At 37.9% G+C, this 27230-nt stretch overlaps 1 protein-coding gene, 2 non-coding genes and 1 pseudogene across 3 annotated transcripts in view; 1 reads left to right on the top strand and 3 right to left on the bottom strand.

Moving 5' to 3' along the window:
- The window catches only part of LOC134328804 (histone H2AX-like), a 92717-nt gene that overhangs the window by 62015 nt on the left and 3472 nt on the right, over nucleotides 1–27230 (bottom strand). The window lies entirely within an intron of this gene.
- Nucleotides 553–661, top strand: LOC134329660 (5S ribosomal RNA; annotated as a pseudogene).
- trnai-aau (transfer RNA isoleucine (anticodon AAU)) lies at nucleotides 1626–1699 on the bottom strand. The gene has a single exon. It is a non-coding gene; the product is annotated as a tRNA-Ile (tRNA).
- trnan-guu (transfer RNA asparagine (anticodon GUU)) lies at nucleotides 1987–2060 on the bottom strand. The gene has a single exon. It is a non-coding gene; the product is annotated as a tRNA-Asn (tRNA).

The raw sequence follows: 27230 nt of genomic DNA, 5'->3' as shown, positions 1-27230 counted from the left end.
CTATGACTAATGTTAGCAGCCTCACTGTCTCTCAGGGACTTATATATATGCACGACAGGCAGAGTGAATTAAACCAAACGCGGGGTCAGTAATATTTCAAACATCTACTTAATGAGCATTTAAAGTATTAAAATGAACTACAAACACTCACCTCAAACACGCCGCCGCTGCCAATCTCCTAATTGGCATTTCGACGCTGTTTCCAGGGTTGCCAGATTGATCCCCCAAAATGCATTGAAAACCTCTCAAACATCCTCATGAAAAACAGCCGATGTTTAGAAGTTCAACAAAATGAAACCGTTCAAATTAGTGCTGATAGCTCACAAATTATAAATGATGAGTGGCATACTGATCCTGCCACTTTGAAACAAAATCTGGCAACGCAGGCCGTTACAAACGTACATTTAGATTCCTCGGGGGATTTAAAGCAGTCTTAGAAACAGCTCTTATCTTCTCCAAGCATAACACACGACAACAAATGATCAAAACCTCGCGAAGTGAAAGGCTGAACGATGGACGACTATAAATGTGAAGCTATTTGCAGCGTCTCTCGCTTGCGGCCACACCACCCTGAGAACGCCCGATCTCGGACACTAAGCAGGGTCGGGCCTGGTTAGTACTTGAATGGGAGACCGCCTGGGAATACCAGGTGCTGGAAGCTTTTCCTCAACCATCTTTACTTCAACCTCCTGCCGGAGGAGCCGAACATTTTCTTTTTTCTTTATCATCAAAGCAATACATGAAGAAAAAGGCCAGGGTTAGGGTTAGGGTTAGAGTTAATATGTGTGTCTACATCACTTCATGTATCTATACGTATCTATTCTATTAATATTCTATTCTATTAATATTCATAAGCATGCACACACACACACACATCACACATACACATGGTTCCACGTTCACATGTTTTTGCTGTATGTGTTATTTAGGTAATATTTAGGTGATTTGATGTATTTTTATGTTGTTGAGCTTTGAATGTTATTTTTGCTTCACTGTATGTATGGTGCATCATTAAACTGTTATACATTATTTTATTCTATTTTGTTAGATGAGATGGTTTGTCTCTGTATTTTTAAAGGACAGTTAACGATAGTGATCCGACTTTTAAGTATTGTGTATAACATATAAAATGTTGACTTCATCAAAAAGAATCGACTCCCTTAGCTTTCAACTGCTCATTGCTGAGTACATTCAAATTAGTGAGTCGACTCTTTCGAGTCTCTTCTTGTCGTTTGACTTAAAGAACCGGATTAAGAAATCGACTCATTTGATTCATTTGAACGCGCAGACTCACTCGCTCTCACGCTGTGCGCTTCTCAAACTGAACTGCGTCTTTCTGTACATGAGGAAGAATCTATGTAGAAATCTCAAATAACATGAACCTGAAGGTCTGAACTTACATTGTAGAAAAGAAAAACAAGCCAGTAGCAGCAGTGTGCACATTAAACCATTTACAGAAGGGTCATTAAGTTTGGTAAATTGAGATAATTGCATGTTTCTGACCTGAATGAGAGGGGCAGTAAAAAATCTCACACTGTCAGAGACAATGTTTGAAGTCCAGGTTAATAGTACCTGCTAGTTAGAGAAGGATCACTTGTTTGTTAGTTTAAGTCTGGAAGTGGGTGTGGCCCGTACGGGGATCGAACCCGCGACCTTAGCGTTATTAGCACCACGCTCTAACCAACTGAGCTAACCGGCCAGTACATCTATTTTTTCTTTAGAGAATAGCTCAGTCGGTAGAGCATGAGACTCTTAATCTCAGGGTCGTGGGTTCGAGCCCCACGTTGGGCGAGTATCTTCATTTAACATCTACAGAAACCAAAACAGCTGGTCTCCAGTGACTTATCAGGTGGATATTTGTGCTTGTAGGACTGTTGTTTACTGGATGTTTTCAGTTACTTATTTCCACTATTCTGTGGGACTACACATTGTTGTTGTGTCTGATATCTGTTTGATCAACAGGCAGGTTGTGCAATAAAAGACACTCGTCCCTGGGTGGGCTCGAACCACCAACCTTTCGGTTAACAGCCGAACGCGCTAACCGATTGCGCCACAGAGACACGCGCAGCTCTTTCACATGAGTGAACACACGAGTCACATGACTTCATGCTAATAGTATAACAGTATAACATTTTATTTACGTGTCCAGACCTGCTACACAAACTGTCATTTTTGTCCCTGTTAAAAACTTTAGCTTAGTTAAAGCAAATAAAGACACATTTAAATTTTTAATGTATTATTACAGGTTTAAAGTTGCATAAAACAAATGTTTGTACAAATAATATAAAACCAAAGTACAAAATAAACATCATTTATTTTAATGATCTCAGAAATTACTCAGTTTTAAAGGTCAAGGGCAGCAGCATTTAGATCAGAACATTTATTAACATTAAATATCACTAAAGAGGAAATCCTGAACACAGCAATGTAAACCTCTCATTTAAATAAAGTAAAGTTACATAGTTGACCCATGGTAAAAAAGAACCTCACAGCTCAGCACAATGGTTAAACTGCACAACCCAACAAGGTAAAATAACCCATCATGTGTTCTGTCCAATATTTATACAGTGTTGGTTGCCATATAGCACTTTTTCACCTGCATTCGGCCTTTTCTTTCCTGTATACCAAAAACAGTCGCCATTGCAGGTCTACAACACGTTACAAAAACACTTGGGACAGAAGAGCCATAAACACTCTTTAATTTTTATATATTATAAAATCTGTACCCAAGTAACAAGCTGTAATTTATTTCTAGCACCACTAGATGGAGACGATGTCTGTACAACATTTTGAACTTCACTTTAAAAGTCAGTTGAATGTGTTTTACTGTAGTAAGAATGAAAGTTTGAGCTGATCTTTGTGTCATTGTGTAGCTTTGATGAAGAAAAAGCCGCTGGGTCAGTGTGTAACAGGAAGTTTCGAGTGAAGGTGGGTGTGTGTGGATAAAGAGCTCTTTTCTTTTGACTTTGTGCTTATAAATGTAAAAAGAATAGCATCATTTTTTTTTATTTTAAATCAACAAGGAAACATATATTCGGTCACTACACACAACACAACTATGAGTGGTGATACTCCATGATGGTAACGTTGTGAGAGAGTAAAGCACCAGAAACAAGAAATTGGACCGCTTTAAACAACTGAATTTATTTACAACCCTTCTGAGAGCAGCTACTTAGAAAAAAAAAATTATTACGAATATACACATAAAGGTCATGAAAATTCATTCAGATCTAGCAATTGAATGATGCATCTACCTTAATTATTAAAAAGTATCGGTATTGGATCGATATCGGCGATACTGGCCCTGTATTTACTTGGTATCGGATCGATACCAAATTTTGCAGTATCGCACAACACTAGCATCAAGTAATCACTCAGCTCAGCTTTGGTTTCGTCCTCTTGTGATTGGTGCGTGGATGGGGGGGCAAGTTCTGCTTCTAACAATATGGACTACAATTCCCATGCTCCCACGGGCTGTCAGGTGACTATCACATGTCCCGGTCAGCCAATCTTGATCACACTCATCAGCTCCGGAATTTTGATTCAGTTCGGCTGTGTTTGATTCAGTGAATCTTAATGAAACTCTTCTGTTTGTGTCTCGTTTTGCCGATCGTGTTTGTGCTCTTTTTTTTCTTAATCTAACCGTTACCATGTATGACACTTGTTGACTTCTTTTAACTGTTTTAGTCTATCTGGTTTTAGACTAAACCTGATTTTGTACACTGTTTTGCCCTTTTGATATTAAACTTTCCCTGATTTAAATTCCATGAGTCACTTTCTGCCTCGTGACATGTTGGTATTTTAATTAAAATATAAAGTATGTAAACAATCGTGATTGTCTCATTTCTAACATCGTGTGAAAACGTTCATGCAAATGAACCAAATTAATCGTGAAAATCGCCCAGCACTAGTTTGATTCTCATCCAGTTCTTGATGCTTACATTTAGATTCTGCTTTTCAATATTATTATCAGATGTCTCACTGTAAATAGAACAGGTAGTGACCATACACTTACAGTCAGAAGGGTGTGAGTTTGATTCTCATCCAGTTCGTGATGCTCACATTCAGATTCTGCTTTTCAACATTGTGCCTAAACTACAACTACAAAAACTGTCAGATTCAGTCTAGACGTGTTGCTGTCAGCCTCGTTGGCGCTCAGTGCCGGCTGTGAGTCTCGCTATTCTTGGGGGACTCTTGGGGACTTGGTCCAATCGCGTTTCAGCTTTCCCCCAAGAATGTCAACAACCGGCCAATCACGATCCTCATCTTTCCCCCAAGAATCGAAGGAGGCGTGACGTAGTGACGTATGTTTTCTGCGCCTATCACGCATTCCGATGACGTCACGGTTTCCATGGTAAATAGCGACGCGCATTGCTGCAGCTCCAGTACTAGATTTGCGTCTTTTGGTGCGATATCTAACGCTTTTCTTCTGCAATATCACAAGAATAAAACGCTTTTCCTCACACTTCTCCTTGCAAGGATTTGATCTTCTTTGGTAAGTTTATATTTATTTCATATTTTAAAGTTCGTTCGAGTTCATAAGTTGATGCTAACGTTCCTTTGCTAGGTCAGTTTATGTTTATTCCTTGAAATGTAACCTCGTGTCAGCCTAAACTTACTTCTAACAATATTTACTGATTACTGTTGGTGAATTTCTTTTGCTTCTCGATGTTTTATAGGACAATAATTAAATTAGGCTTGCTTGCTTGGTGCACAATTAACTAAAGACATGTGAACAAAACAAGGCTGTAGAAAAGTTATTTCTAGTGGTTTATTGCCTTGTTCTAGAGGAAATTACAGTATTATCCACAGTCTGTAATGTAATTCCTCTAAAAGCTCATTCACATCAAGCTAGAAAATGTATTTTTAAAGACGCATTCCTGTTATTGTACGATAAAATACCAGTTATATTATATAGATATAATATATATAATAGATATAATAGTTATATTTCAGTTTTTTTTTTATAATGGTTTAAAATACCATAGTTATATTTCAGGTTTTTTTATAATGGTTTAAAATACCATAGTTACAGTATGTTTTGGATAAATTGCCATTATTAACATTTATAAGCTTGTTTCAGGGCTTTATTACTGCAGTTTAAGATGTTACAATTGGTCTTATTGTGCTGCTTGGGTTAAGTTATCAGTATTGTCATTATTAACATGTATAAGCTTTATTACAGCAGATGGTTGGTCTGATAATGTTATTGTACTGTTTTTGGGGCTTTAAAAAAAAAAAATACATCAATAATTTTAATTATTATTATTATTATAGAAAATGGAGCCTAAATTTAGGAAGAGGACTGATGGAAGTCTGAACCTCTGTGACTCCATGGCTGCCTTAGCAGTCAAAGAACAGAATAGAAAGAAGAGATGGTCCAGTGCTATTTCACCTGAGCGGGTCCGGGACTCTGCTAAAGAGGCAGTCCTGCGGTCAGGTGGAGATACAGAGAACGATATCCATGTTTTGGGTCAGCATGAGCTTTAGTTTGGGGTTTTCTGTGGACAGACCTTCAAGTGGGTGGCAGAAAATGCTCTTGGCTATGCTGGATACCTTGTTGCTGCCATGACAAAGGAATCTTCTGGTGGAAACTATGATTCCAGAAATCATGCCGAAAACAAGAGGGCTTTCCGGACCTATATAGAGCACTTTCCCGAGGGCCGATATGCTGTTCGGATCAAGCTGGAGAACATGGCCACGCAACCCGCTGCCCAGCCCTCCACCAGCTACCAAGCTGCCGCCCAGCTCTCCACCAGCTCTCAGGCCACCGCCCAGCCCTCCACAACTTCCAGACCTTCTCCTGTTTCCTCCCTGCGTTCACTGCTGGTTGGGAAAAGTAGCAGCGTGACAAATGTTGAGAAAAGGGTGAAGAGGCTTCTTTCCCCGGCCAAGTTCAAACCTTGTAAGTATGCAGTGATGACGAGAACTTTATTAAATTACACAGTTTGTCATTATTTAAATGTCATTCATATAAACTTTTTTTGCTTTTTTTTTTGTTAGCTGTTCCAGCTGCATCCCCTGCTTTGGTTGAGACCACCCATGTTGCTGACAGTGAGTTGGTGATGGTAGCGGACCAGGTGGAATCATAACGTAAGTTTTAGATTTTAATTACATATCTGTTGTATAAGGGCTCAATGCATTGTTAACGTTAACAAAACAGTTAACAGCTTCTCTATTAAGCATCTCTCCTGAATCGCCTGCCTCCTCACTTGCTCACAGCTGTAAGTATTTAACACTGCATCATCAGACTCATGTTATGAATTAAAAATAAAATGTGCCATGTCTTATGTTGCAATTTTTAAATCTCCCCCTTTGTTTAGCTGCAGATCCACGTAAGCAAGCATCGACATCCAGTGATCTGGCTTCTGCTTCCGCAGCTTCTTCTGGTCTCGATGTAGGACTTTATATTCTGATTTTCTTTATTTGTGAATTATACTGACATGCTCTATGGTCATTTTAAATGCTCCTCTTATTTATACTACATGTCAATTATTATTAGCTTCAAAAAGGTGCACTTTGTAGCATTTCTTCTGTTTTTGTCTAACTACTTGTTTATTTATTTAGGACTCTGTTGGGCCAGATCACGTTGTGGGGTATGTGGCAGTTCAAGAGTTGGCAGTCTATTTAGTCAGATTGAAAGACCACAGCCTTGCATTGTCATGGGAAGAGTCAGACCATGTCATCGCCCTCTGGGTGACTATGACAAGGGTCGCACAGTGTACTCTCCACGTCATCAGGTCACATTGAACAAGGGGCGTTTCAGAGCGACCAAGAAAATTGTAGCTTCAGGTGTGGAGTCACCAAGACGGTGAGTTTATATGCACAACTGTATATATTTGTATTTATATACTGTGTGTGTATGTATATGAATGTGTATATATATATATATATATATATATATTTTTTTTTTTTTCTCTCTCTCTCTTTGTAGGTGTTTTCTCGGATCAAACAGCCCAGCACAGTGGCCAGACTGCAACAAGGTTGTGGAAGCCATTTTTGTAAAGCTTTGCTTGGATTTTCCACACCCGAAGCGTGTCGAGGGGGTAAGGCTTGGAAGATGGACCCTCATCACTCGTGCTTACAAGCACATTAGAGAGTGCATTCTTAGTAATGCGCATGTGATGCAGGAGACCACCATTCAGCTGCCTGAAGTTAATACGGCCACATTGTCAGAGTGGTGAGTCAAGCGATTATCAAATGTAATGAATTGTTGGAACTACTTTATTGAAATTCTAACTGATGTGTTTGTGTGTCTTTGTAGGTACTGTCGGCGCAGCCGCTCTCAGGAGGCTGGTGTGCTTCAGCAGGGCATAACGCCTTCAGAAGCATCGGTGTCTGGTCCTGTAACTCAGCACGCCACGCTCCAGAAGGAGAGTCTCACCACCTCCGAGTCAACGAGTAACCCTCATGTCTTTGTTCTCCCTCCAGATACTGCTGGCATGGCAAAGACCAAAAAGCGATTAAACTTTGACTCCAGCCTACCATCGTCTGCCCCTCCTCAGAAACACTTTCCTCCAACTCTCCAGGGCTCACCAGTCTCCACAAGCATTGCTTCTCTTCCACTGTTGCTACCTCAAGGCCAGGTTTATCTTTTACCTGGACCATGTCCGGACAGCCATGGACCAGCTGCTCCATCTAGACTACAGCGTATTCTGCCTGCTGCAGTCAATCCGGCTACAGCTGGACCCTCTCAGGTCATGTCGTCAGCAACCCCGGTGCCAGATGTTCCTTACAATACACAGTGGTACCGCAAAAGGGAGCTGCAGAGAGAGAAGACTGGCATACACACCCATAAGTATGTTCGCCACACTGACATTATCAGGTGCAAAAAATGCCAGAAAGAGAGGAAACCGCCTACACATCACCAGTACTATGGGAACTGGTACTGTGAGGAAACAGCCACGGTGTCACTGGCTGAATGGAAGGCCACATTGTCTGCACGTGGCTATGGTAAGAAGAACGACACTCAGTGAAATCCTGCACTTGGACAACTACATATTTTTCTGTTGTAGGTTTTATTTACTGATTTATTTATTCATTATACATCTAAACACAACACACTTTTTTGACAGTTACTGTATATACATACATGCAGTACTATATATTTCATATACAGTAAGTATTATATGGTAAGAATTTTGTACACAGTCATTTCAAACAAATTGAAATGTTTTTGGGTTTTTTTTCTTCTATTTGAATTACTTATTGTCTATATAAATTATATTATAAAATATTATATAAATAATTGCTTCTTAAATTGGAATTATAGTGTTTTTGAATTTGGCATTTTTCTAAATTCTTAGGTTTGTCCCCAAATTGTATGCACTTGCAATAACTTACGTTTTTAAATAACTATCTATGTTTTTTTTTTTTTTTTTTTTTTTTTTTTTTTTTTTTTTTTTTTTTTTTTTTTTTTTTCCCAAAATGAAGCAACTGCTCAATGGCAAGCCAAAACCAAATCCCTGTGGTGTAACTGGTGAACACATTCCCTCTCTGAGTGAAAGCTCCAAGTTCGAGACTTGGCAGGGATATCTGGTTTGCCTAAGAGATGGTTGTTTTACTTCAAAAGTCAGACTACAATATAATAAAGCTTTGTGGAAATTAAATGCCCCACAAGAAACGTAACCCCCATTACAGTAAAGAGCTTAAGGCAGCCATCCATATGTATGCTAATATCTATAGATGGGTATGTGCCAGCAATTCACAAGTGATCAGATCACAATATGCTGGAATTGACTGTTTAGCAAATGAAAAGACACACATAATAGGCTGTTCATTCAGGTGTGATGTTCATAAGGAATTTATTTATTTATGTTTGTCCTTTACAGCAGGTTAAATCATAAAGGATACATAAACATGTGAATGTCTCATTATTATTATTATTATTATCAAAGAAATTATATTCATGCAAATTAATTGGATTAATATTTAATTTATTTATTTTACTTAATAAGCTGGAATAGACCATTCAGTCAGGTGTGATGTTTATATGGCCTTAATTCACTTTTATCCTTTACAGCAGGTTAAATAATGCACATATTCAAGTCAAATTTTTTATTACGAAAATGTTAAGTGTAAATTAATAAACTAAACAAACGGGCCAGCGCGCATATGTTGAGGTATGGGTTGCAGAAATGCTTTTCAGAGACATCGGTTCGAACCCCGCTTTGGGCGATTTTGTACTTCTTCACTTTTAGAGAAAATAATCCAAAAGTGCATCGTAACGGACAGTAAAGATCTCTTGATATGTAAATCGCGAATGAACAATTGTACATGTGTTTACAATTGCCGTTTTATCACTTTTATAAAGCGTTTTTATTTAGCTTTATAAAGCGTTTTTATTTATATTTATAAAGCGTTTCCACACTTTAAAATAAATGAATTTAATTTAATTAATTCATTTACATTAAAAACGTGTTATAATAACAAAAACTAACTTTATTTACATGTTAACCTGCTGTAAAGGACAAAAGTAAATAAATAAATTCCTTATGAACATCACACCTGACTAACAGTCGATTTATGCATGTCTTTTCATTTGCTAAACAGTCAATTCCAGCATATTGTGTTCATCTGATCACTTGTGAATTGCTGGCACATACCCATCTACAGATATTATGGTCTATTTTTGGTACATTTCAATCCAATTAAGTTACATTAATATAATTTATTTTATAATACTACAAAAACATATTCACATGTTAATGTAACCGTTTCTATGATTTAACCTGCTGTAAAGGACAAAAGTGAATAAATAAAAGCATTATGAACATCACACCTGACTGAGTGGTCCATTGTTTGTTTAGTTTATTCATTTACACTTAACATTTTCGTAATAAAAAATTTGACTTGAATATGTGCATTATTTAACCTGCTGTAAAGGATAAAAGTGAATTAAGGCCATATAAACATTACACCTGACTGAATGGTCCATTCCAGCCTATTAAGTAAAATAAATACATTATATATTAATCCAATTCATTTGCATGAATATAATTTCTTTCATTATAATGATAATAATTATTATAATGATAATAATTAATAATGTTGCATAGACATTTACAAGTCTATGCAACCTTTATGATATGCATTATTTAACCTGCTGTAAAGGATAAAAGTGAATTAAGGCCATATAAACATCACACCTGACTGAATGGTCTATTCCAGCTTATTAAGTAAAATAAATAAATTAAATATTAATCCAATTAATTTGCATGAATATAATTTCTTTGATAATAATAATAATAATAATAATAATGAGACATTCACATGTTTATGTATCCTTTATGATTTAACCTGCTGTAAAGGACAAACATAAATAAATAAATTCCTTATGAACATCACACCTGAATGAACAGCCTATTATGTGTGTCTTTTCATTTGCTAAACAGTCAATTCCAGCATATTGTGATCTGATCACTTGTGAATTGCTGGCACATACCCATCTATAGATATTAGCATACATATGGATGGCTGCCTTAAGCTCTTTACTGTAATGGGGGTTACGTTTCTTGTGGGGCATTTAATTTCCACAAAGCTTTATTATATTGTAGTCTGACTTTTGAAGTAAAACAACCATCTCTTAGGCAAACCAGATATCCCTGCCAAGTCTCGAACTTGGAGCTTTCACTCAGAGAGGGAATGTGTTCACCAGTTACACCACAGGGATTTGGTTTTGGCTTGCCATTGAGCAGTTGCTTCATTTTGGAAAAAAAAAAAAAAAAAAAAAAAAAAAAAAAAAAAAAAAAAAAAACATAGATAGTTATTTAAAAACGTAAGTTATTGCAAGTGCATACAATTTGGGGACAAACCTAAGAATTTAGAAAAATGCCAAATTCAAAAACACTATAATTCCAATTTAAGAAGCAATTATTTATATAATATTTTATAATATAATTTATATAGACAATAAGTAATTCAAATAGAAGAAAAAAAACCCAAAAACATTTCAATTTGTTTGAAATGACTGTGTACAAAATTCTTACCATATAATACTTACTGTATATGAAATATATAGTACTGCATGTATGTATATACAGTAACTGTCAAAAAAGTGTGTTGTGTTTAGATGTATAATGAATAAATAAATCAGTAAATAAAACCTACAACAGAAAAATATGTAGTTGTCCAAGTGCAGGATTTCACTGAGTGTCGTTCTTCTTACCATAGCCACGTGCAGACAATGTGGCCTTCCATTCAGCCAGTGACACCGTGGCTGTTTCCTCACAGTACCAGTTCCCATAGTACTGGTGATGTGTAGGCGGTTTCCTCTCTTTCTGGCATTTTTTGCACCTGATAATGTCAGTGTGGCGAACATACTTATGGGTGTGTATGCCAGTCTTCTCTCTCTGCAGCTCCCTTTTGCGGTACCACTGTGTATTGTAAGGAACATCTGGCACCGGGGTTGCTGACGACATGACCTGAGAGGGTCCAGCTGTAGCCGGATTGACTGCAGCAGGCAGAATACGCTGTAGTCTAGATGGAGCAGCTGGTCCATGGCTGTCCGGACATGGTCCAGGTAAAAGATAAACCTGGCCTTGAGGTAGCAACAGTGGAAGAGAAGCAATGCTTGTGGAGACTGGTGAGCCCTGGAGAGTTGGAGGAAAGTGTTTCTGAGGAGGGGCAGACGATGGTAGGCTGGAGTCAAAGTTTAATCGCTTTTTGGTCTTTGCCATGCCAGCAGTATCTGGAGGGAGAACAAAGACATGAGGGTTACTCGTTGACTCGGAGGTGGTGAGACTCTCCTTCTGGAGCGTGGCGTGCTGAGTTACAGGACCAGACACCGATGCTTCTGAAGGCGTTATGCCCTGCTGAAGCACACCAGCCTCCTGAGAGCGGCTGCGCCGACAGTACCTACAAAGACACACAAACACATCAGTTAAAATTTCAATAAAGTAGTTCCAACAATTCATTACATTTGATAATCGCTTGACTCACCACTCTGACAATGTGGCCGTATTAACTTCAGGCAGCTGAATGGTGGTCTCCTGCATCACATGCGCATTACTAAGAATGCACTCTCTAATGTGCTTGTAAGCACGAGTGATGAGGGTCCATCTTCCAAGCCTTACCCCCTCGACACGCTTCGGGTGTGGAAAATCCAAGCAAAGCTTTACAAAAATGGCTTCCACAACCCTGTTGCAGTCTGGCCACTGTGCTGGGCTGTTTGATCCGAGAAAACACCTACAAAGAGAGAGAGAGAAAAAAAAAAAAAAAAAAATATATATATATATATATATATATACACATTCATATACATACACACACAGTATATAAATACAAATATATACAGTTGTGCATATAAACTCACCGTCTTGGTGACTCCACACCTGAAGCTACAATTTTCTTGGTCGCTCTGAAACGCCCCTTGTTCAATGTGACCTGATGACGTGGAGAGTACACTGTGCGACCCTTGTCATAGTCACCCAGAGGGCGATGACATGGTCTGACTCTTCCCATGACAATGCAAGGCTGTGGTCTTTCAATCTGACTAAATAGACTGCCAACTCTTGAACTGCCACATACCCCACAACGTGATCTGGCCCAACAGAGTCCTAAATAAATAAACAAGTAGTTAGACAAAAACAGAAGAAATGCTACAAAGTGCACCTTTTTGAAGCTAATAATAATTGACATGTAGTATAAATAAGAGGAGCATTTAAAATGACCATAGAGCATGTCAGTATAATTCACAAATAAAGAAAATCAGAATATAAAGTCCTACATCGAGACCAGAAGAAGCTGCGGAAGCAGAAGCCAGATCACTGGATGTCGATGCTTGCTTACGTGGATCTGCAGCTAAACAAAGGGGGAGATTTAAAAATTGCAACATAAGACATGGCACATTTTATTTTTTATTCATAACATGAGTCTGATGATGCAGTGTTAAATACTTACAGCTGTGAGCAAGTGAGGAGGCAGGCGATTCAGGAGAGATGCTTAATAGAGAAGCTGTTAACTGTTTTGTTAACGTTAACAATGCATTGAGCCCTTATACAACAGATATGTAATTAAAATCTAAAACTTACGTTATGATTCCACCTGGTCCGCTACCATCACCAACTCACTGTCAGCAACATGGGTGGTCTCAACCAAAGCAGGGGATGCAGCTGGAACAGCTAACAAAAAAAAAAGCAAAAAAAGTTTATATGAATGACATTTAAATAATGACAAACTGTGTAATTTAATAAAGTTCTCGTCATCACTGCATACTTACAAGGTTTGAACTTGGCCGGGGAAAGAAGCCTCTTCACCCTTTTCTCAACATTTGTCACGCTGCTACTTTTCCCAACCAGCAGTGAACGCAGGGAGGAAACAGGAGAAGGTCTGGAAGTTGTGTAGGGCTGGGCGGTGGCCTGAGAGCTGGTGGAGAGCTGGGCGGCAGCTTGGTAGCTGGTGGAGGGCTGGGCAGCGGGTTGCGTGGCCATGTTCTCCAGCTTGATCCGAACAGCATATCGGCCCTCGGGAAAGTGCTCTATATAGGTCCGGAAAGCCCTCTTGTTTTCGGCATGATTTCTGGAATCATAGTTTCCACCAGAAGATTCCTTTGTCATGGCAGCAACAAGGTATCCAGCATAGCCAAGAGCATTTTCTGCCACCCACTTGAAGGTCTGTCCACAGAAAACCCCAAACTAAAGCTCATGCTGACCCAAAACATGGATATCGTTCTCTGTATCTCCACCTGACCGCAGGACTGCCTCTTTAGCAGAGTCCCGGACCCTCTCAGGTGAAATAGCACTGGACCATCTCTTCTTTCTATTCTGTTCTTTGACTGCTAAGGCAGCCATGGAGTCACAGAGGTTCAGACTTCCATCAGTCCTCTTCCTAAATTTAGGCTCCATTTTCTATAATAATAATAATAATTAAAATTATTGATGTATTTTTTTTTTTAAAGCCCCAAAAACAGTACAATAACATTATCAGACCAACCATCTGCTGTAATAAAGCTTATACATGTTAATAATGACAATACTGATAACTTAACCCAAGCAGCACAAAAAGACCAATTGTAACATCTTAAACTGCAGTAATAAAGCCCTGAAACAAGCTTATAAATGTTAATAATGGCAATTTATCCAAAACATACTGTAACTATGGTATTTTAAACCATTATAAAAAAACCTGAAATATAACTATGGTATTTTAAACCATTATAAAAAAAAAAACTGAAATATAACTATTATATCTATTATATATATTATATCTATATAATATAACTGGTATTTTATCGTACAATAACAGGAATGCGTCTTTAAAAATACATTTTCTAGCTTGATGTGAATGAGCTTTTAGAGGAATTACATTACAGACTGTGGATAATACTGTAATTTCCTCTAGAACAAGGCAATAAACCACTAGAAATAACTTTTCTACAGCCTTGTTTTGTTCACATGTCTTTAGTTAATTGTGCACCAAGCAAGCAAGCCTAATTTAATTATTGTCCTATAAAACATCGAGAAGCAAAAGAAATTCACCAACAGTAATCAGTAAATATTGTTAGAAGTAAGTTTAGGCTTACACGAGGTTACATTTCAAGGAATAAACATAAACTGACCTAGCAAAGGAACGTTAGCATCAACTTATGAACTCGAACGAACTTTAAAATATGAAATAAATATAAACTTACCAAAGAAGATCAAATCCTTGCAAGGAGAAGTGTGAGGAAAAGCGTTTTATTCTTGTGATATTGCAGAAGAAAAGCGTTAGATATCGCACCAAAAGACGCAAATCTAGTACTGGAGCTGCAGCAATGCGCGTCGCTATTTACCATGGAAACCGTGACGTCATCGGAATGCGTGATAGGCGCAGAAAACATACGTCACTACGTCACGCCTCCTTCGATTCTTGGGGGAAAGATGAGGATCGTGATTGGCCGGTTGTTGACATTCTTGGGGGAAAGCTGAAACGCGATTGGACCAAGTCCCCAAGAGTCCCCCAAGAATAGCGAGACTCACAGCCGGCACTGAGCGCCACCTTCTGCGCTAACGAGGCTGACAGCAACATGCATAGACAAAAACATGTGGAGACATCAGAATCCGACCGTTTCATTGGCTGAAGTTTAGGCACAATATTGAAAAGCAGAATCTAAATCTAAACATCATGAACTGGATGAGAATCAAACTCACACCCTTCTGACTGTAAGCGTATGTTCACTACCTGTTCTATTTACAGTGCTGATGAAAGTCACTAAATGACATGAAACCAGTCTGCTAACTGGGCTTAGATTAGGCACAGTAACTAAATTGGCCCCACAAAGACCTTGCCCCGTGTGATGATCAAACTCACGACCTTCAGATTATGAGACTGACGCGCTACCTACTGCACTAACAAGGCTGACAGCAGCTTGCAGAGACATCTGAATCCGACCGTTTCTTTGGCTGAAGTTTAGGCACAATATTGAAAATCAGATCTGATTCTAATGAACGGCTCTTTCAAATGAACCGAGTTGCATCTCTGGGAGCCGTTATATATATGTTTAATATGTTTTTATTTTTGTGGCGTTCTTATCATCACACACGTCACTTCCGGTGGTACGCACGCTGAGACGCTAGCCTAGTTGTTTGTAGCCTTTAGCTAAAGAACTTTTTATATACGTATGTTTTAAACATATAATTTATACGTTAATCTTCCGTGTGTTGTTGATTTAGTTTTATTTTGTTTATCGTAAAAAAGCGCTTGTGTTTACTAACGTAAATTCGTGCTGTGTTGGAAACTAGGAAACTTCTGCTACCGGCATCCGAACGAAGCCGGTTTTGTTTGTTTTTGTACGTCAGCGCATAAACATCATAATTATCCAGAATTAAAACCGTTTTCGGTCCGCACGAAACGCGTTTGTGTTTGGCTGTGTTCTGTAATTCAGCTCTTAAAACACCTGTTTTTGTGGGGAGTTATAACCGTTTCTGTTCGTAGGAAGCGCGTTTATTTGTTTTGTATACCAGCGGATAACACCGTTCTCCTTTAGAATTACAGCCGCTTTTGTCCGAACGAAGCGCGTTTGTGTTGGTGTGTTGGTTTGGTTGTTGGTTTTTGTATTCCAGCTCATCATCGCCTGTTTCATCCGGAATTAAAGCCGTTCTTCTGTGACTACCAGCAGAAGCGCCGGTGAATCCAACATAAACATCATCTCCAACTCATCTTGTAAAGCTAAGTATATTTCTTTGTTATTATGGCCCCAGTAGGAGCGCTGTATCCATGTTCTGAGTGTAATATGTTCAGTTATTCCTTCTCCGTGTTTAGTGATAACTTTACATGTGATAAGTGTAGATTAGTTGTTAGTCTGACGGAGAAGATCTCAGTGTTAGAAGGGCGCATTCGGGCGTTAGAACAGACTACTACTAGTGAGTGTTTAGATTCAGCTGTAGCAGTCCCGAATGCCAGCAGTTCAGGTGTAGAACCCCAGACTCCGGCATTAGAGCCCTCACAGCGGGGCGACTGGGTGACGTCTCGGCGACATAGTCGTAGGGCAAAGCACCGACCATCTCAGTTGCACGTGTCCAACAGGTTTTCCCCACTCAGTGACCCACCCGCTGAGAAGCCTGTTAATGTAAGTGCTCTGGTTATAGGAGATTCTCAGCTCCGACACGTGCGTATTGCAACCCCCATAGAGACACCAGCAACCATAGTCACTTGTATTCCGGGGGCCAGGGCGCCTGACATCAGAGCAAATCTAAAAGTGCTGGCTAATGCTAATCGTAGATTTTCGAAGATTGTTATCCACGTCGGCACTAATGATGTTCGTTTACGGCAGTCTGAGGTTACTAAGAGTAATGTTAAAGAGGTGTGTGAGTTAGCTAGGTCGATGTCTGAGGCAGTAGTGTGCTCTGGCCCCTTACCGATTCGACCCAGTGGCGAAACCTACAGCAGGTTGTTGTCGCTGAACCGCTGGATGTCTAAATGGTGCTCAGAAAACTGCATTGATTTTGTAGATAATTGGTCCACCTTTGAGGGAAGGCCTGGTCTTTTGAAGCGGGATGGTGTCCACCCCACATGGGAGGGTGCTGCTCGCATTTCTTGCAGCATAGGTGACAGGCTTTAACACCGCGTTAGTGTAGCGGCAGATAGTGTTAAATGACTATCCAGAGCCAAGACCAGGCAGCAGACTAACAGGCCTAACCAACTGTCTGCGAGTCGCCATCGGACGTCACCTGGAATCCTTAGGTCACAAACCATTGAGACTGTGTCTGTTTACCGTGGCAGGTGTAAGCCAAAACAAAATCAAAAAGTATGTAAAATTAATCTAAATGAGCATCATGAAAACCCTAGTAAAGTTAAACTAAAGTTAGGACTTCTAAACATCAGGTCACTTGCATGCAAAACAGTAATTGTAAATGAAATAATTACAGATAATAGTCTTAGTGCCCTGTGTTTAACAGAGACCTGGGCTAGACCTGATGAGTATCTTGGTTTAAATGAAGCATCTCCTCCGGGTTACAGTTATGAACATAAGCCACGTCTTAGTGGTCGTGGTGGAGGAATAGCCGCAATTTATGATAAAGACATAGGTCTCACTGTAAAATCATCTCCCATAACAAACTCGTTTGAAGCTCTTATCTCTGACATAGCCAATAAATGTTCATCTGATAAAAATAGTATGTTTAAGCTGGTTACTGTTTATCGACCCCCTGGTCCTTACTCAGAATTTCTTAACGAATTTGCCGATTTTCTTTCTAAATTAGTTTTATCAACTAAAAAAGCTTTAATTGTTGGTGACTTTAATATTCATTATGAGGATAAGTGTAATCCACTCAAAATTGCGTTTGACTCTATTTTAGAATCTTTAGGCATCACCCAAAATGTAACAGGACCCACTCACCGCTGTAAACATACCTTAGATTTAATACTTACTTATGGTATAAACATAGACAACCTGGAAATTATACCACAGAATGACTTAATCTCTGATCACTCTCTACTAATTTATGAAGTGTCCCTGTCCAATAAGGTACAGCAACCACATCGTTTTAAATATAAGCGCACTATTACATCTGCAACTGCAGCAGCGTTCATAAACTGCCTACCAGAATTACCAAATATATCAGCATCAGAACCTAAAGAACTAGATCAGGCAACTCAAAACCTAGAGACTGTATTGCGCGCAACCTTAGATAACGTAGCCCCACTCAAAACTAAACTGATTAGGGAGAAAAAACTTGCTCCTTGGTACAATGACCACACATGCGCACTTAAACAAGCAGCACGGAAATTAGAACGCAAGTGGCGGCACACTACACTGGAAGTGTATAAGATTGCTTGGAAAGATGCTTTAACTGAGTATAAACATGCCCTTATAAAAGCTAAATCTTTATGTTATTCGTCCCCAATAGAGAAAAATAAAAACAATCCCAGATTCCTTTTTGAGACAGTGTCCAAATTAACTAAAAACGTCAATGAAACTGAATCTAATATACCGCCTGACTGTACCAGCGATGATTTTTTAAAATTATTTAATGACAAGATAGAAAAAATACGACTTCAGAGTCAGAGTGTGTCACCTGCCAATGTTAAGTATGGACTCACTCCGAGCAGCATTGGTGATAATAGTAACGAGTTAATCCAACTAAATTCCTTTAATCCAATCTCCCAAAATGAACTAACTGTGTTGATTAAATCATCGAAGTCATCATCGTGTATACTCGATCCTGTTCCAACTCGTTTACTTAAAGATTTACTCCCAGCTATTGTAGAGCCCCTGCTTACATTAATCAATGCATCCCTTAGCCTTGGGTATGTACCTAAATTGTTTAAAAGTGCTGTTATTAAATCCCTGATTAAAAAACCTAATCTTGATCCACATGTACTAGCTAATTATAGGCCAATTTCAAACCTTCCTTTTGTCTCAAAGATATTAGAAAAAGTCGTTTCCAAACAGCTATGTTCTTATTTGAATGAAAATTGTATTCATGAAAAATTTCAATCAGGATTTAGACCCAACCATAGTACCGAAACTGCATTAATTAGAGTAGTTAACGAGTTGTTAATGTCTTCTGATAATGGATGTGTCTCTTTTCTTGTTCTATTAGATCTTAGCGCAGCGTTTGATACGGTCGATCATAAAATTTTACTGGAGAGGCTAGAAAATACAGTAGGTGTTAAAGGACTCGCACTCTCTTGGTTTAAATCATATCTGACTGACCGCTCTCAATTCGTTTATGTAAATAATAAATGCTCGGAAACTACAAAAGTAAAGTATGGTGTTCCACAGGGGTCGGTACTAGGACCGCTATTATTTACATTCTATATGCTTCCACTAGGTGAAATTATTCATAAACATGGCATAAACTTTCACTGCTATGCAGATGACACACAGCTGTATATATCAGCCAAACCAAATGATACTGACACAATCAGTAAGATAGAAGATTGTGTAAACGACATAAAAAACTGGATGTCGTGTAATTTTCTTTTACTTAATTCAGATAAAACTGAGGTTTTACTTGTTGGCTCTAAAGCTGCAAGAGACAAGTTGTCTAACCTGGTGCTAAACTTAAACACGTTCTCTGTTACTCCCAGCCCAGATGTAAAAAACTTAGGTGTCACAATAGATTCAGATCTCTCATTTGATACACACGTTAATAATATTACTAGAGTTGCTTTCTATCATTTGCGTAACATTTCTAAAATAAGAAATATACTATCTGTTAATGACGCCGAAAAACTGATCCATGCGTTTATAACTTCTCGGTTAGATTATTGTAATGCTCTTCTAACTGGATGCTCTGGTAGATCCTTAAACAAACTCCAATTAGTTCAAAATGCAGCAGCTCGAGTGCTAACTAGAACTAAAAAATTTGACCATATTACTCCTGTTCTATCATCTCTACACTGGCTGCCAGTTAAATTTCGCATTGATTACAAAATACTTTTACTAACTTATAAAGCGCTACATGGTCTGGCTCCACAGTATCTGAGTGAACTTATTAATCACTACAACCCAGCACGTCCACTTCATTCACAAGATGCAGGGTTACTTATAGTTCCTAGAATTAAAAAGATCATGGCTGGTGGAAGAGCATTTTCTTACAAAGCTCCACAACTTTGGAATAATCTTCCTGCCTCTATTCGGGATTCGGACACAGTCTCAATGTTTAAGTCTAGACTGAAAACATATTTATTTTCTCAGGCTTTTGATTAGTATAGACAAAGGCGCAGAGCTTGGGGGTTCTTGGTCATAGAAACTTGTGGTGATCAGGGATGTTGGGTTGCTGTCGTTCTGCCTCTCTTGTCCGATCACTCCGGTTTGGGTAGGAGAGGTGGGCGCTGATGTCCTGTGAAAGCCTTCATGACCTTGTTACCTGCTCGCTCTCCCTTTTAGTTATGCTGTAATAATTAGGGCTGCCGGAGTCTAGAAATCTCTGTAAAACTGTTTGTCAACTAGCATTGTACATTATTAACTACATTCTCTGTTGTTTTACCCCGAGGGCATTCTGATGGAAACCTGTTTACTCGCCGAGGTTAAGGATTAAAGTCGAGACTGCCGGGACAACGATGCTGCTCCTGTCAGATGTGACGGGTCTGGAGTAATTGCAACGACAAGAAATCACTACAGACTTTATTGAAGACTAGAGCGGATAACAACTCTATTATTATTTAATTGTTTATTTATCTATTTATTACCAGTTATGACTTTTAGATCATTTAATTCTGTGTTTGTATGATTTGTGTAAATCGTGTATTTATTTAAAGTTTCCTCCAGGCCACCCAAGAAGGATGGGCCCTGCTGAGTCTGGTTCCTCTCAAGGTTTCTTCCTGTAATTTTCAGGGAGTTTTTCCTTGCCAAAATCGCCCTCGGCTTGCTCAACAGGGGTTTTTGTATCTGTTGGTCCTGGATTTTGTAAAGTTGCTTTGAGACAATGTCTATTGTAAAAAGCGCTATATAAATAAAGTTGACTTGACTTGAACCACCTAACTACCTCAGTTAACATGGCAAGCCTGAAGAACAGTTCAACCTATTTTCAAATGAGAAAAGTGAGACGTTGCAATAAATCAAACTACAAGACTCATTACAGCATCTCTCACATATAATGTTGTTGATTTAAAGTAAGTGTAATAACGACATGCATTCCGACACATTCTAACACACTAATTCTAAGTTTACAGTAATAAACTGTGGTAACTATACAGATTAATAGAACAGAATTACTTACCTTAGTTAATTTGCTCACAAACTGTGCAATCTGGAAACCGTTGCGGGTTAGGTGTATTTAAAAAAAAAAAAAACGCACGCGCGCAGACTGGAAGTGCTTGAAAATTGAAAGCAACTTATTTATATAACTTATTTTGATATTCACACAAATAAAATAAGTAGATTTTATAGCATTGTTTAATTAGTACAGTGGTGTTCAAAAAAATAGCAGTGATTTTAAAAAAGCGAATAAAGCACAAAATCATTATAATAACTTTTATTTCCATAAATGCAAATGCACTGAACATACTACACTTTCAATTCTAAATCAAAACATTAACAACATTTAGTCAGTTTGTGTCAATCCTTTACAGAAAATTATGAAAAATGAATATTAGGCTGTTCAAAATAATAGCAGTGCAGCATTTTTCTTTAAAAACTCAAAAAATTTGTCTAACATGAAAAAATGTTTGAGGTTTCACTTTACTTTAAATTACTGAACTAATATTTAGTGGCATAACAATTGTTTCCGAGATCTGTGTTGCATGGAGTCGATCAACTTCTGGCACCTCTGAACAGGTATTCCAGTCCAGGATGATTAGACGACATTCCACAGTTCTTCTGCAATTTTGGGTTTTGCCTCAAAAAAACGTGTTTCAGATATCAGCCCTCAAGTTCTCTATGGGATTGAAGTCAGGGGATTGGGCTGGCCACTCTATTACCTCAATCTTATTTGTCTTTCACCAAGATGTTTTGGGTCATTGTCATGTTGAAACACCCATTTTAAGGACATTTCTTCTTCGTTATAGGCAACATGATCTGCTCAAGTATTCTGATATATTTAAACTGATCCATGATCCCTCGTATGTGATAAATAGACGTAACACCATGGTATGATAAACATCCCCATATTATCATTTTGTACCACCATGCTTTACTGTCTTCACAGTGAACTTTGGCTTGAATTCAGTGCTCGAGGGTCATCTGACATACTGTCTACGGCCACTAGACCCAAAAAGAAAAATGTTGCTTTCACCAGTCCACAAAATGTTGAGCCATTTCTCTTTGGACCAGTCAATGTGTTCCTTGGCAGATTTGAACCCATTCAGGAAACGTCTTTTTCTTAACAACGGGACTTTGCAAGGAGTTCTTGCTGGTAAATTGGCTTCACTTAATCATCTTCTGTACTCACTGGTAACTTCACATGTTCCTTGATCTTTCTGGAGGTGATTATTGGCTGAGTATTTGCTATTTTGGCTAATCTTCGATCCAATTGAACAGTAGTTCCATGCTTCCTTCCGTATCTTTCAGGTTTTGGTTTTCACTTCAAGGCATTTGAGATCATTTTAGCTGAGCAGGCTATAATTTGCTGCACTTCTCTGTATGTTTTTTCTCTCTACAATCAACTTTTTAATCAAAGTATGCTGTTCATCAGAACAATGTCTGGAACAACTCATTTTCCCCAGTATTTCAAAAGGAAATGTGCTATGAACAAGCTGTGCAACATTTGCCACCCTGCTACATTAAATAAGGGCCAAAACTGACACCTGTTTTTCTGCAGAATGAATGACTTCACCAATTGAACTCCTCACTGCTATTATTTTGAACAACCCCCTTTCAATCAATGCTTCGATTACTCAGAATGAGCGGCATGCATGTCCTAATTGTTGGGTTTGTTTTGTTTTCATTACTCTACTACACTTTCAAGAAATAGCATTTCTACTAAAAACAGTGATTTATCAGGTTAATGGTGTTGAACTGCTATTATTTTGAACACTACTGAAAAATTTACTCAAATAATAGCCATAAATTCAAGAACTTAATTCCATTACATAAATTTAACACAAAACATTTGTAAAAAATCTACTGGACCACTGATTCATTTTTTTTACAGTGTATGCAATTTGTTGAGGGGGCCCAAAATTTTTTTTTTGCACTGGGGCCCATGAGCTCCCAGTTACACCACTGGTGTTGCATCTAGAAATGGTTCATATTATGAGCGCCTGTTTTCAGTGGCAGGGTTATGGACAGGTAAAGATCCTCACTTTTACCAGTTCATGTTTTACCAGCTCATTTTAAATAACTGGCTGAAAGATGGTAACTGTCAACAACTACATTTCAGCAGCAGTATTATACACATTTTGCACTTACGGCTGCTATCATGTGGACTGTTACAGTTTTTGTGGACAGTTGGTTGTTCAACAGTATTTAAAAAACAATTTTTAAATGGTATCTTTTGTTGAGTTTTTATTACACAATACTTATTTAAACTAAATTAAAACTAATACTAGAACTAATAAAAACTAAACTAAAACTAAGCGTTAAAAAAAATAATAAAAATTAAAAAGAACTAGCAAACCCACTATAAAAACGTATTAAAACTAACTAAATTAGAGAGAAAAAAGTCACAAGGAAATAAAACTAAACTATAATGAAAAATCCAAAACTATTATAACCTTGATTCCTACATGTAATACATTAATGAATTCATTGTGAATATGCACAAGTTCATTTTGTCTAATGTTAGTGGTGGAGAAGGTACAGAATGTAGTCGAGTTAAAGTAGAGATGGGAGTGTCACCACTCTGTTCTCTCTACCGCTCTGGATACACTTAAAATATCATCCTGTTATTATTGTTAGGATTGAAGTTTTGCTTAAGCTGAGAGTGTAATGGTCAACTATTATCATTAAACAGCATTAAGTGGCTCCATTTATATGCATTCTGACATATATATATATATATATATATATATATATATATATGGATTTATATATACCTAGCCTTTCCTTCAGATCGACCATTTGTAAATTTGTTTCGGCATTGTTAAGTGTTTCAGCTCTAGTAAATTTGTTTTTGTTTTTGTTGTAAATTTGTTTTCTAAAATGTTAATTTGTTTTGCACTTCTTGGCCACTGTAGTTTTTCCTCAGTAAATTGGTCCACAATCAATTTGATGTTTTTTTTTTCTGTAAATTTTAATAATTTTGCAGTTTTAAACATGTTAAAAAAAGAAAATCAACAGGGCTTCTATGCAACCCTAAACCTTATTACAATATACTATAATTTTAATATTGTACAATTAGGTGGGACAAATAGCCATTAGAGACATGACAATGTAGCCCAAAAAATAACCCATACTAGGATATAAGACAGAGTGGTCAAATTTGTAGTGAAATTGAAATAAAACAAACAAATAGCTTTAAAAACCTTTCAGTGCTTGTGAAAGTAGCATTAGAGACACGTTAGGATAAAAAAATACTAAAACACCTGCAGCGGTGTAGGAGGAGGTGTAGGGTGAATAAAACATGAGGGTAAAATTGTGTTTAGGAATGTGTAATATATAAATGGACAACGCTTGTGCTTGTTGCTAGCTTTTGCAGGTGTGTGTGTGAGAGAGAGAGAGAGAGAGAGAGTAAAAAATGTAAGTAAAATAGGTGGATATGTCTCACCTGGACTGCTAGAGCCATTAATGTTTTGTTAAATTGGGTGTTAGGGTCATGAATGAGTGATTAACTAAATAAACAATGAATACATTAAACACATAAATACATACAAATTGAGTAAATACGTTTTCAGATTCTTCTGTGCTGAACAATACTGACTTATAAAGTCTTTATAAGTGACATCTGTGTTAAAAATGTGTTTGTATATTCCACTGTATTGTGAGAAATGGGACGTTATAAGTCATATTCTGCTAAAGCATAACGTTTCATAAACATATTTCAAAGTCAGACACATCTTGGTTAAAGTGAAAGTGGTCTTAGCTGTGTATCAATAAAAGCCAAATAAGTGAAATAAGACATTTTATGTGTCGGTGTTAGCTGTGTTAAAGCCATTTCTAAGTTAAACATTAAAAAGTGCATCTTTATAAAAGAGATGTATCAGATAAATAACTAAAATAGACTTGAATCTGTTTTGTGAGTGTTAGAAAGATCAGTAGAATGTGAATGTTGGAGCCATGTGTTGTTTTAGAAATGTGTCAGTATATGTGAACTTAAAGCTGACACGAGGATGTTCTGTAGATCTTACAGCACAAATATGTAGAACTAACTGAAATAAATGTTAGTGTATTAAAATATTCTTATTATTATCATCATTATTATTCTAAATTGTTATGTTTATTTTTTTCTTCCATTTCTGCTACATGATAGTTAAGCACCCTGGACTCGACCTAGTCCTGCTTGGTAGTTGTGTTTTACTCCGCACTAAAAAGAGTAACAGAACAAAAACATGCCAGTAAAGAAGAGGGAGCAGAAAATTGCAGCTTGCAAAAAAAAAAGGAATAATAATCAGTAATTATTATTCAGAATAATGTATCACTATCAATAATAAAACACTATTCTAAGTACTCAACACAGGGTATATATTTTAGGACAGACATATTGTAAAATATTAACTGTAAATAATCATAATTACTCATAATAATCAATTTGTTTTTAATATTATAGTTGTTGTCGTAATAATAGTATTATTGGTGATGGTAGTAGTAACTTATAATATAACTCGTTACTTATAATGTTATGGAAAACCAATAGACAATTAGTGGAGCGTGGCTCCCATCTGGTGGCCAAAATGTGACAACACACAAACAAAATGTCATGTAGCTGTTACGTTCATACATTTACATTTTCAGCATTTAGCAGAAGCTTTTATCCAAAGCGACTTACAGTACTGTGACAGTATACAATCTAAGCAATCGAGGGTTAAGGGCCTTGCTCAAGGGCCCAACAGTGGCAACCTGGCAGTGGTGGGGCTTGAACTGGAAACCTTCTGATTACTGGTCCAGTACCTTAACCGCTAGGCTACAACTGCCCTACACATGCCATACACATGCCATACACATGCCATACCCATGTATATGTGTTTTCTTTTATGTATGTATTTTTTTATGTATTTGTGTGTGTGTGTGTGTGTGTGTGTATGTGTATATACTAGGGCTGTCAAACGATTAAAATTTTTAATCGCGATTAATCTCAGAATTTCATATAGTTAATCGCGATTAATCGCATTAAATAAAATCTGTGTAAATGTTATAGAAAACAAGGTTTTTTAAGTGAAATGTGAAAAGTGGACGTTTCTACACGAAGTGAGTGTGTTTTGACCCTTTTGGGGCTTCCATAGTTCATGGACTAGCGTGCTTGACTCCGGTATTCAGTGCCGTAACAGATTAAGTTAATAAAGTGTTTTGCTCCCGACAACTTGTGAATATACCGTGTATTTATTTCTTTATTATGCAAGTGCATCCCTACGACGCTCAGTTATATTATTTTAACAAACCGCAAATGAAAAACGGTGGCAAGTCCGACATTAAAACGTTTGTTCTACCAGTCAAGTGTCAACATGAACTAGAATTTGCGTTAATGGCACTAATTTTTTTAATCGCGTTAAATTGAGAATGCGTTAATGCGTTATTATCGCGTTAACTTCGACAGCCCTAGTATATACACACATTTTACTCAAACACACACAGATACTACTAAGAAACAAAAGTGCTGTAAGAACTGGTGACAAACATACACAATACACAACACAGAATTGCAGAACTGCAGTCTGAGTCCATCACTGTTTAATATCTACATAAATGAATTAGTGTGCAGCCCCCGGACTCACTCTGCAGGACGGTGAAGTAAAATTTCTACTCTATGCAGCTGCACCTAGACCTGTTGGAGCAGTACAGCCAGAACTGGGCCCTAACAGTAAATCTGAAGAAAACAAAAATGGTGTTCCAAAAACAAACCTAGATGTCAGGAACACATGGCACCAGTTTACCATGGTCAGCACTGCCCTGGAGCACACAATGCAGTACACTTACCTTGGTCTCATCATTACATTTACATTTTCAGCATTTAGCAGACGCCTCTATCCAAAGCAACGTACAGTACAGTTACAGTGTACAATCGGAGCAATTGAGGGTTAAGGGCCTTGCTCAAGGGCCCAACAGCAGCAACCTGGCAGTGGTGGGGCTTGAACCAGCAACCTTCTGATTACTAGTCCAGTACCCTAACCACTAGGCCACGGCTGTACTCATTACTGCATCAGGGAGTTTCAGCATGGCAGTGAATGTGTATGGGGTCCACTGAAATTTCACAGTTCTGTTAAATGGGACA

Source organism: Trichomycterus rosablanca, chromosome 15 (assembly GCF_030014385.1).
Source record: "Trichomycterus rosablanca isolate fTriRos1 chromosome 15, fTriRos1.hap1, whole genome shotgun sequence".
NCBI classification, from domain to species: Eukaryota; Metazoa; Chordata; class Actinopteri; order Siluriformes; family Trichomycteridae; genus Trichomycterus; species Trichomycterus rosablanca.
The sequence above is the reverse complement of the archived record's forward strand: the minus strand, read 5'-3'. Positions and strand labels throughout refer to the sequence as shown.